We start from the raw sequence: 12,687 nt of genomic DNA on the forward strand, positions 1-12,687 counted from the left end.
TAGTGCGAGTACAATAAATCAAAATGATGAAAATGATCTCGAAATGGATGGAGTGACACTTTATCTCAACGTGTTTGCATAAAGATCCTTACAAATGATATAAAAAATGATCAAAAAATACATAAGATTGATACAACAGATAGTACAACCCAAAACAAATCATCTGAAACAACAAAATCAATCCCCGAACTTGAAACAACTAGGATATCCACCAGAAGGCAAAAAAGTAGAAGAATGAATAGAATATTCCTGGAGTAGAATTTGGAACAACTAGCATCACTAGAAAGAGTGTGAAATTAGCTTTCCAATGATATAAAGAAGTCCCAAATCGGACATCGGATGCTCAAGATATGCCTCCTAGAGTCTAAAATAGAACATCCAACTTTGACTCCCAAAAAAGGAAAAAAAAATAGCATCAAAAGTCCAAATAACTAGCATCATAATGATAGGCTCAGAAAGAGCTTTCCGGTGATATAAGATTCATTAAAAAATACCTTTGTATGACAAAGATATGGCCAAAAAACTACAGATATCTTTTTAAGGCAAAACAAATCATAGAAATGATGGTTTCAAAGCTATCAAATTTTAGCCCAAAAATGAATGACATCAGCACCTGCATTTGTTAGACCTACTATGTCAGTACTTTTCTGATGTCACTACTATGTTAGTACTCTTAATGATGCAAGCATCCTTTTTAGGAAGATTTAAAAAGGTTTTTAAAAAAAAAAACGAAACTCTTTGAAGATTTTAAAAAAAAAAAAAGCATACCCTTTTTTTAAAAATCATGAGCCTTTTTTTAATAAAGCCTTTTTTTTTTTTAAATTTATTTTTTTAATAAAAAATAAATTGTCTCCTCAGAAAGCATGCCCAAATCTGATAGCAATTTTTTTGCCTCAAATTTCAACTCTGTCCAAATTGGTCAAATTTTATATGGAAATAGAGGTTTTTGGGTGCTACGAATCAAACGATAGGGTCTGTTTGGGTTCAAAATGCACCGAAAAAAATGGCTCTACCAAATCCAATACAAAATAACTTTGAAAACTAAAACCCTTTGAAATAAAAAAAAAGCACGGTTCTGAAAGCCAAGAAAAATCTCGCATAAATTGAATAGGGGCATGAAGATCTAGAGCTTTGATACCATGTTGAAGTTGATGAAAGCTCAACCCCACAGCTCCCAAGAATCATCTGCATGTAAACACCTATTATAAAAAGAGAGAAGAAAAACCTATGGAGGCAGGAATTGCAAGATCCATAGATGAGACATTCTTGATGATCAAAAAGAAAGATTGCTATTATCAAAAGTGAGTGAATAAATTACAAAGAGATCAATCCTTATTAAAGGAGATTGAAACCCAAAAAAGGTAATGTAAAGCCTAAAAAAGATAGGTTGTATATTATAATTAATATAAAACATTAATTATATGTACCTAAGAGATAGCTTAAGAAAAATAGAGTGTTAGGAAACTTATTTAATTAAATCAAAGTGATTTAATTAATAAGTGTAAACAAATAATTACTCTAACAAAAACTAGGGTTGTTTCTGAACAAACTAGTTAGCACGTTAGTAGGTCTTCTTCTTCTTCACTAATTGAGACCTATCTTGTTGGCTTACTTGGAAATCATTTTGGCATTCATTCATCTTAGCTTTAAATTTCTCATCAAGATTTTGAGGAATGTTTGGAATTTTAGATTGACTAGGAAAATCATTTGGGATAACTTGAACTGGAGGTTCTTCATTAGATTATTTAGGTAAAGTAGACTGGGTTTCTAAGGATACTTTAGGAATTTGTCTTCTCATTCTAGGTCTTCTTCACATAGGGATCTCTTCAAGCACCACATCCTTTTTCTTGCTAACCCTTTTTAGTGTCTTTGTTATAGAAGTAGCTAATGTAGGAACTAAATTTATTTTCTTCCATTTTGTGACTATAAGGTTTCATTTTTCTGCTGCTAGAACCTAAGTTTCTTCTTGTAACTTCAGTTTTCATTTTGTTGCAATAGAGGTAGGTTCTCACACATGAAAACATTTCCTTCTAACTTCTTGACCACAATCATCCATTTCAGGGTTAGGTAGAACTAGGTAGGATAAAATGAATCTACCAATTTTTCCATTTGGTTCCTCTAAAAAATTCTTGTACAATCTGTTGGTGTTTTATTATGATGTTAACAGTGCTAAAACTACTAGGCGACAAAAGGCTTAATACCTAGATATCAGTACATACACAACCTAAAGAATAGCCAATTCTCATTATCACTTGCATATGCAAAGTACTAGGACCCAACTCCAACAAAACCTTAGACGGTTTTCTACTCTTTTGGCTCTGTAAAAACCAGGGCGGGTGTACCCGGGGATGGTTCAAAGATGGAACAATTGTATGAGAATTATTCTTAGTTTCATTTTGATTCTCATCTCTAAATCCTCAAACATATACGTAAATCTTACCGAATTCATAAACACATCCCTTGAACAGATATGGCCAAGAAATCTTCTATAGCTCTGTAGACGTTTCCAACAGCAATGGCTAAATGAAGCTAAAACAATCCATGCAGGCAAGTGCTGGCCAACTTTGAATATCTTACATTAAATATAAGTAAAAATTGATTTTATGATGTACTTTGAAAAAGCCAGTCATAATATACTTCTCTTTTGGCTGAAATACTTTCGATCAGTGCCTAATCCATTGGGGATTCAGAGTCAAGTAAATTCTGAGATCTAATTTGTTACTTTGCAACAAATTGTCATCAGCAATTCTTACCAGAATCTATCATTCAAAAATCCTTATTAACACCCAAGCAACCTCATCACATTCATCAGAGCCTTTATTTAATCCATTGAATTAACAACAATAACAAATGGATGTACAACCTTACTATATTGCAATCAATTGCATAAGCTTTTACTCACACAACATCAAGGTAGCTAAGTATTTAAAAGGAGACAAAATTTAGAAAAGAACAGATATGGGGACAGTTCATAATTTGTATTCATTTCCTTTGAAAATGGTATATCCTTTACAATAGACCTAGAAAGACATTTAGAGAAGAAGCACAGTTCTTTCTACATTCATCTATATCTCAAAAATTTTGACAGAAAAGTATACTATAAATTTCCTTCCCAAAATGTTTGGACCAAAAACAGAACTAAGCACAAAACTTAGTAAAAACCAAATTCGGACCCTTCTTTAGCCTTGGGATCTCACTTAAATAATGTGAGATGCAACAAGCTTCAGGCTAAAGAAGGTGACAAGTGTCCTTCAGAAAAACAAAAACAAGAATAACAGAAAGGTTAATTACAACAACAATTCTTGGCGGGTCCCTTTCTGTTATGCTTCTTGGTTGTTATGATCTGATCTCACAATCATTCTTCATATTCAGAGTACATACCCATAAGGTCTATAAGTGTTGTATCATCTTCTGTTACATGCAAACTCACTTTAACCTGGGGATTTTCTATGTCATCATTGCTGATTACAAAAGTAACTATTACTCTTACATCTTCTTCATCATCGTCTCCTAACATCTGCTCACTAAACTGATTTTTCCATCTGTTAAAAGTATCATCATCTGGCCGATCAAAACTTAGGGTTTCTCTTTGTGTCTTTATTAAAGAATTGGCATTTTCCTCTAAATCATCGAATTCTTTTCTCATATCAGCGTAATATAATTATATTTTTACCAGCTCCTCATTTGTCTTTGCCCAAAACCAATGGCCAGTCTCACTGATGATGTTTGTTATTCTATTATCGAATAATTCATCCATTTCCTTTTTCCATTTTTCTTTTTCCTTTACCGTATCAACAGATTCTAAAGCACAAGGAAATAGGGTGAATTTTTCAGCAAGATATTTTGAAAAACAGAGTATCAATTTACTCTATAAAGAATCTCTTTTATTCTCAAAATTATCTAATTGATTCAATAAATCAAAAATCCTTTCAACCTGATGATAAGGCATTTGGACTGTAGATATACAAATAATTGTAACATCATTGTTTCTCTATCTCCATTTCTGTGCAAGAGAATCTAGTCCATCCTTTTCTTTATTTAACTCATCCATGAGGGTTACAATCCTTGTCAACTGATCATAAAAAGTTGACCATTGTATTTTATCCCTCAAATATGTCACACCCTGCCTCCATTTCTCTTCCTGCTGATTTCTAAATTCTATCTACCACTCATGTAATTTGGTTTTTTCTGCCTCAAATTCCTCTGCAGTATAGAATTGGGGTCTTTCAGGGGTGTCAGGTATCTCAAGAATAGGGGTTAATCCCACAAATGACTGTGGGGGATATGCAATTCTCAGTGTACTAGATTCTCCCACTTTCCTCTTTCCAAATACCTTTTCTAATTGAGATACCCTATTTTCTAATTCAATTCTCCTTTTTACCTCTTGGTTATAGGCATCCACCACTATTTCATATTTATTATGCATATCAATCATTTCCCTCTCTTCTCTTTCCGTAGTAGCCAAGGAAAATTTAGAATAATCCACATTCATGTGGGCTGCCTGTACATTTGAAGTATCAGCAACTCTCCTTACAATGATACTCCCTGTTAATCCTGAATCATTAGGTTGTGATGAAGTAGTTCTGGATCCTCTTCTTAGGGACCACATAACAAGGGCAACTTGATCATTGCTGAATGTTGTACCCAAGAATTCCTCTTTATTTGGATCCTGGAGTCCTAAATTATTTGAAACAAAATTAAAAATTAATGCGTCAGCAATGTCCAAATTGGGCAATAATAAAACATTAGCATTTTTTACCATCTGTCTTCCCTCATCAGGGGTTATATTTTGGAACTCTTGCACCATTTGTTCCTTTATTAGATTTTGAATGGAGGTCTCATCCATTTCTGGATGTTCTATTTTCATATTCTTACACCTTTGCTCAAAAATGTGCATGTTTACCCTCCACGCAAACTGATGGAAAGCCCTAGATCTTACAAAATTGTTATCAGATAAAAAATGCTGATTGGCTTGTTCCAAAACAGGGTCCAATTCCCTTCCTCTAAAATCTGCTATAGTTAATTCAAAACTTGGCACAGGGGGTTCCTGGGGGTTCCCTTCATCAATTTCTGCTTGTGTAACAAAAATTTCTCCTTGTGACCCCATTTGTTCAAATTGCTCATTGGTGAGCTGTTCTTCCTCAATTCTTATTGGGGTTTGAGAAGGTGAGTAACTTTCATCAGGGGATTCTTCCTCCCTTATTATTCTTCTTCTTTTGGGAGAAGGTTCAGGGGGTCTTTCTTCTAGGACAGTGCTGGTGGATTCAACTATCTATTTTTCTTTATGTACAACGGGCACCTGCTATCGAACAATAGTATATCCTGTCTTCTTTCGTACCACCAGTGGACCTATTCCAATGTTGGGGGTGAAACCCAATTTTCTCATAATTTCTCTGGCTTTATTTGGAAAAGAATTAATAAAATGTTGTTTCTTCTCATTCATTACTTCCATTATCTCAGAGAAGGTACTCATGAGCTTATGTATTTTATCTGCATTGGTTGCAACATTACTAAGAGGACTGAAATCTTTGTCAAAACAATTAATGAATTCCAAAACTTTTGAATAGACTCTCCATTTTTCTTTCTTTATTTCTTGCTCATGGAGAGAGTATTCATTTCTTATTATATCTTTAGGAAAATAGAATTCATGCTGAACTAGACAAAGCTTGATTCTAAATCTAAGGGCAGAGTTAAAGAAACCTTCTGTATCACAAAAATGAGAGTGAGAAACTGCCATCTTATATTGATCCAAAATTTTATGGAGAAAGACCCACCCTTCTTTAGTTATCACAAACTGGTGGGCTATAGTACAAGTAGGAAAATTTGATCCTGTCCCCCTTTTGTGCAAAAAGGCCTCCTCCACTCCTCCCAACTGCCACAAAAATTCAGCTATCCCTACCTTTAAAGGTACCTGATAAGGTAACACATGGGGTGTTCCTTTGAATCCATAGACCCTGATGACAGTTGAGACTGAATATGGGATAATATCTCCCCAATTATGTGAAACTTTTAGATTATGGGTTTTGTCCATAGGCCTAACAAGGTGCATTAATGCCTTAGGGATTCTCGGATTATCACTCAATATGAGGCACCTTAGTTTGGAGGCAAAGTGCCTATCAAATCTAACGAAGCTAGCATTTTCTGCTTCCCAGGTCATGTCTGCACTCCATAATTGGACTGGCAGTTCCTCCCCTTCTTGTTCTCTATTTAAAACCATTTCTTTACCAAAATAAGTGGCCCCTTTAAAAAGAAACATATGCATCAATAAGGAATACTGACCCCAAACCTTTTCCACCTTGCCCTGTGCAATCCCCACCAATCCCTGGTGAATCTCATTTGCCAAGTAAGATGCAAAAGAAAAAATTATTTCCACACCAAAAGAGGAGATTTGGGTGATCATATACATGAAGCTCACCGGAATAAAATCTTCTTCGCCCTCTCCGAAGACTCTGCACAGGGTCCTATATATCTCCACTACCCTGGCATTAAAGCATGATTTCTTGAATGGTTCTTTAGAAGATGATGTTATGGTTGGGAGGCCTCCAATCCGGCCTATGTGGGCTTTCAGTGCACCCTGTCTAACTACATCCCTCTTGGATATATATTCTTTTTCTAAATCTATCAAATTAATGGGCACATGATACATGGTGAGGGGTCCCAGACTGAAAACCTTCCTAATCTCCTCGGGACTGATGGTAACTAAAGCCTCACCATCTATTCTTCTCACTACCTTAGTGGCTTGGTCATAGTTTTTTGCTATAGCTTCAAGCAGGTCAAAATCCATAAACACGCTAGGGACAACAAGCTTCCCAAGATCAAAATTCCATATATTGGCATGAGGGGCATATAACTTCCTTTTCGCAAACCATTTTTTGAATAAACTCAAACCAGTTTGAGAAGTTTGAGCATCCCGGACCCAATTACCCTTATCATACAATCCATTAGCTATCCTTAGCCTGGGGTTCAGTGAGGTTAACCTCTTAACTTGCACCGTTTCTATAGTAGATTCAGGAAGTAACTCAAGCAAATCATCATGCACATTTCTATCCAGGTAGTTTATTGCACCTGTAAATCCTTTCTTAGGAGGCATCTTGGGCTATCTTTTTAAAACTTAAAAGCTCACGAAGATGATGGTAGTTTTACTTACTTGAATTCTGTCTCAATTCTCCTCTGTATTCCTGCAAATTTTTCGCGAACAGACAACTTGACAAATTTTTTATCAAACCTTGGCACGCTTTTCTTTCAGTAATGGCTTCTGCACAAGAATGGCTTCAAATCTTTTCTCGCGTGAAATGAAACTGATGACATCTCTTTGTATTATACTCTGTTTTTCCTCACGGACAAAGCTTTCTTGTCTAATTAATACAGAGAGTGGCACTACATTTTTCATTTAAAACTGCGCCGTTGATCTTCAAAGATCCTACGATCATGCGGTACAAAGAGAACAACTAGGAGTTATATTTTCCATGTCAGTTATTTTACCCAATGAGAACTTTCCACGTACAGAATTCTTTCTTTTGATGGTGCTTATAGTTAGACCCACTGACGACGGAGAACACGTGTCAGCATTTCGCTACTTTGTTATGCATAAAGAACAAGCACCTTGCCATGGCGAAGTGGCGACAATCATTGATCAGATCAAGAAATGATCGAAAGATATGCTAGAGGGCTTCTTAAGAAAGAAGGCGGCGGGCCCAACTCGCTATGTCGCTATAATTATCTCCCTTGCAACTCTTCATAGCGAGGTAGCGAGCTTCGTTGATCCACTTCAAGCTGACGTTCAAGATTTCTTGTACATTTAGTCAGATAGGTATTAATGAGAATCGAATCTCTGCATAGTTGGCACATGTCAAAATTTATCATAGTCATCTGTCATTACACGTCATCAAAGATCTTGCCGATCTTTTGCCATTTTACGGGGCCTCGCTAACTCGCTAACGGTGAAGCACCTGAATTTTCCGATAGCGAGGTAGCGAAGTTCGACACTTAAAAGGATTCCGTGCCAGAAAATGCAAGGGTTACCTAGTAATTACTTCTATTAATTAAAACTGATTCTGACAACGGTATTTATGACTGGTCATGCCACCTGGTGTAATTATGATACAAGCAAGATGCAATGTCATCATTTTCAGATTTTCACGTGGCCTCGCTACTTCGCTAATGGTGAAGTGTCTAAATTTTCCGATAGCGAGGTGGCAAAACGTTCGAAAAAATCAACATTCCAGCTCTGATGTCAGATACTCTAGTGGGTCCCTATCCTTTTTTTGGATCGTGAATTGCAAAGTGTACCTACACAATAAAACATTTAACAAGCAAATCTTCGATCGTCGCATCTTCACTTTATGGTCCCACCGCTTAAAATACTCAATACTTGTTATCTCGCTATACTTAATGAGCATGTAACTCTCAATAGCGAGGTAACACCAACGGTAGATCTAATCGGATCTGAAGGTTGGGACAAATAGGAAGAAAGGTAACCCGGGAGAAAGGAAAAGGAATATGACAGCATATTCGTCTCTTTTGAAAATTCAAAAATTTCGTACCCAACAATTTATGAATAGAGATGATATAGGGTTTATATGGCGATTATTTCTTATAGATGGTTTATCCAAAACCCTATGTTTCACTTAGGCATAGAACATTTGACTTTTCTATGATTTAACTGAAAATTTTTACTACAGAAAAAGTCAGACCAACAGTGGCTCTGTCTGGGGATGATAAACTACTTGAGTCTATGCAAGGATTTAGAATCTATGGGAGAGCAGACCACACATCCGGGAAGTGACAAATTCTTCAGAGAGCACAGAGCAACACACAAAAACAAAAAACTCAGATTGTACAAGGATTTACAGAAAATAGGACGACAGGAAACCCTAAAACTATTGTTCATGGAAGAAAATAAGTATTTTTTCAAAAAAAATACCTCTTCAAGAACTTTCCATGAACTCGCAATTCAAGAATATTATCAAATATATCTTTGATTATGTAAGAATATTTACCCCAAGCATTCTCAATGAGATATGGGCCTAACCAAATGGGATCAAATTTTCCATGTTTTCCTTTATCTTCAATTCTGGCGTTGCACATTAAGACTAGGTCTCCATTTTCAAATTTCTTTTTTATAGTTCTTTTATCATAGAGTGTTTTTGTCATGTCCCCTTTTCAAATAATTAAAAAAGAAAATCTTTGCTAAGGCAGGCAGGCCCAAGAAAGTGAAGTTTCGGAAAAAGGGGGTTAATCTTTGAAAACCGTTGGACTAATAAATGAAAATTATTATTAAAATAAGTTTCATTAACCTCTCTTGGACGTGAGTTACAGTTATGCCCTCTTTTAAGGGGTTTGGAAGCATTTTGGGCTCATTCCAGAACTTGATTTTTGCTCATTCTTTGTTATTCTTCAGAGGCTGCCAAACCTATGGAGAAGGAGACCCAAGAACGAGAGTTTGCAAGTTTCCAGGGAGACCCAAGAACGGGAGTTTTCAGGTTTCCAAGAAGGTTAAGGATGGGAGTTTGAAGCCATTCCATGTGCATGCTCATACAGAGTTTGCCTTTGTGCTGAACAGTGCAGATTTGTGAGTTTCCGGGTGTATTTTTGTAAGAGTTTGGTGTTTCCGGTTGAGTATTTCATATCAGTTTTGGTTGCTGCTGTATTTTATACTTTAAGCTGTTAAAATAGAGCTGAATATATATATTGGAACATGATTAAACTTTTGAGATAGATTATTAGTGTTCTTGTGGTGTTTCCGGGCATATTTTGTGCTATTTCGGGAGCCTGATGAGCATAGTTTTGGTCCTACATTTTCGAGCTGTTGTGTAAAGGCTATACAGATCTGGAAATGTCAATTTGTAGGCTGTTATGCTGCTGAAATTTCTGTAAAAATCTCCATTTTCAGATTCATTAATAATTTGTGAAGTTGTGAAGCTTTTAGCACTATTTTCAACATACCCGATTTGGGGTTTCTTGAGGAATTTGGTGGATCTTTGGGATATTAGCTGTTTGATTTTAAAGATCTGATTAGAGGTGTGAAATACCATATCAAATTATAAACGGGGACATTTCAGTGGTATCAGAGCCATGATCTTGCCAGCCTGAGGGTTTGTAGAAGTTGCAGGTCAGTTTTGACAACTACCCAGATCTTACATGTCAATTTTGACAACTACCCAGATTATGCATGTCATAATTCATGGTTGCATGTTTCTTCTAATCAGATGCATGTTAAAATTGATGGTTACATTCTAATTCTAATCATTTTCATGTTAGTTCTTGGTGAATTTGGTGGTTGTAGAAGTTTGCATTTCAGTTTTGACAAGTACCCAGATCTTGCATGTCAGTTTTGACAACTACCCATATCTTGCATGTCATAATTTGGTGGTTGCATGTTGCTTCTAATCAGTTGCATGTCCAAATCTATGGTTTCATGCTACTTCTAATCATTTGCATGTTAGTTCTTGGTGAATTTGGTGGTTGTAGAAGTTTGCATGTCAGTTTTGACAACTACCCAGATCTTGCATGTCAGTTTTGACAACTACCCAGATCTTGCATGTCATAATTTGGTGGTTGCATGTTGCTTCTAATCAGTTGCATGTCCAAATCTATGGTTGCATGCTACTTCTAATCATTTGCATGTTAGTTCTTGGTGCTTGAAGAAGTTATATCCTATTGGGGTTACACTCTACTTTATCCAGAATGGACAGGTATAGTACAGAGTCTCAGAGGGAACAATCTTGGACAATTGATAGCCAGAGTCAAAATAGTAGAAAGGATGGTTATTTAGACATTCGAGATAAACTTATGAAAATAAGCCATGACATGTCTAAACAGTTGGTTAAGCACCACCGTATAAATGACATGTTATCTGACCCAGCTAAGGTGGATAAGTTGACTGGATTTCTATTTGGTAGATTTTCTCACAGCACAGATGACACAATTCCCAACAACTTGCATGAGGAGTTTGAGAAACTAGCTGATAGCTAGGTAGAGGTCTCAGATTCTACTCTGCCACAGGAGGTGGTGGGAAAGGATATCACACAGATTGATAGTAACAGTCAACTTGATACTCAAATTGAGACAATTGTTTACAGGTTGTCAAAGGGTGATGCCACAGGTATTCAAGATGGTATAGTTACAACAGGCAGTGACTACAGTATAGTGGGTTCAGATGATGATTATGAGGATGTTGTTGTGCAGGATGGTGAGATACCTAGTAGAGATGAGCAGACATTGAGCATTCATGACTTTGCTGAGAAAGAGTACCAGGCACAGTTAGGTGCTTCATCACATGAGGTTGAGGCTGGTAGTACTTCACATGATTTGTCCAACCAGCTGAAGGTGAACAAAGATAGTATTGTGACTTCATTATCTCATCATGAAAGGTATGTGGAGTTAGTTGGTATTGGTCATATTACTCAGGTGAGGAGTTTGCTTGAGTTACCAGTTGATTCTAGTTTACGGATATGGACTCGAGATTGTTATATTAGCATTTGGGATTCAGTTGACTGGAGATCTTTAACACTTTTTGGTAGCAGTGTTTGTTTGGGTGCTATCATGGATTTGATTAGCAGATTACACGGTGTTGTCTTTTCTTGTGCCAGTATCTTGTTTGATTTTGGTATTAGTTTTTATACACCAATGTTGGGCTTTGTTCATATATCCAATCGACCATACTTGCTGGAATGTGTTGATGATATTTCATATTTGGCAGTGTGTATAGATGAGTCCCAGGATCATATTGGCATTGATGACATCCAAGAGGATGCAGTGGGCAGTTTTGAAGACTTAGTTTCCCTTGGTACAGAGGAGTTGGACAGCAATGCTAATGTTTTTGATACTCCGTATGTTGATATGAGCTTTAGATTTGATTCACAGGATATTGATGGTAATAATCTAGAGACTAGTAACTTTGAGGACACTCCTTCAAACAGTGCATCAGAGGAGGTTTGTAGGAGACAGTCAAGCCAGTGCCATCATGTGTCTAATCAGTTGAGAGTTAGTGACCAAGACATTGCTATCACTTACCAACATTTTGATGCTGCTCGTCAGTTGTTAGCAGTTTATGGATGGGGTTCTCCTACTAGTGATGAGCAGGGAGGAAGTTATCTTTCCTTGACAAAGATCCACTCTTTATGGGAGGCTATTCGGATTTTGAGACAAAATTATATGCAGTTGGTAGCCGACAGAGATTATCTTATGGAGTGGGGTAGTACAGCATATGATGCATTGTTGGCCAAGGAAGATGAGGTGAGTGAGCTTACTGAGTAGCTTGAGGTGACTTCTGAGATTCTTGAGAGTACACAGTTGGCTCTCAAGGAGTCACAGTTTCATTTGGCTAAGGTGACCATGGAGTTAGAGCGACTACAGTCTTTACCTGATTCTATACAGTCACAAGCTGTGGTGTTTGGTGATCCGAGGATGTCCATGGCCGAGATTGTTAGAGACAGAGGAGATGGGGATGCATCCATCCTTGATACTAACATTGGCATATCAGGTTCATTCCCACTAGAGTCAGGTTCAATTGAGTTGGGTACTGTAGCAGATTTTTGTGGTGTGCCTGACATGGTGGTGACCTCTAGTACTAATGGCACGAAGACTAGAGATGTTGTATCAAAGACCATGTGTGACGTTGGTGAGCTGATAGTTGGCATGGTTCCTACTAGTAATACTACTCCCTTCACAATGTCTTCAGAGGTA

The sequence above is a fragment of the Cupressus sempervirens genome, chromosome 7 (assembly GCF_028749045.1).
Source record: "Cupressus sempervirens isolate cs-2001-9-10 chromosome 7, ASM2874904v1, whole genome shotgun sequence".
Classification (NCBI taxonomy): domain Eukaryota; kingdom Viridiplantae; phylum Streptophyta; class Pinopsida; order Cupressales; family Cupressaceae; genus Cupressus; species Cupressus sempervirens.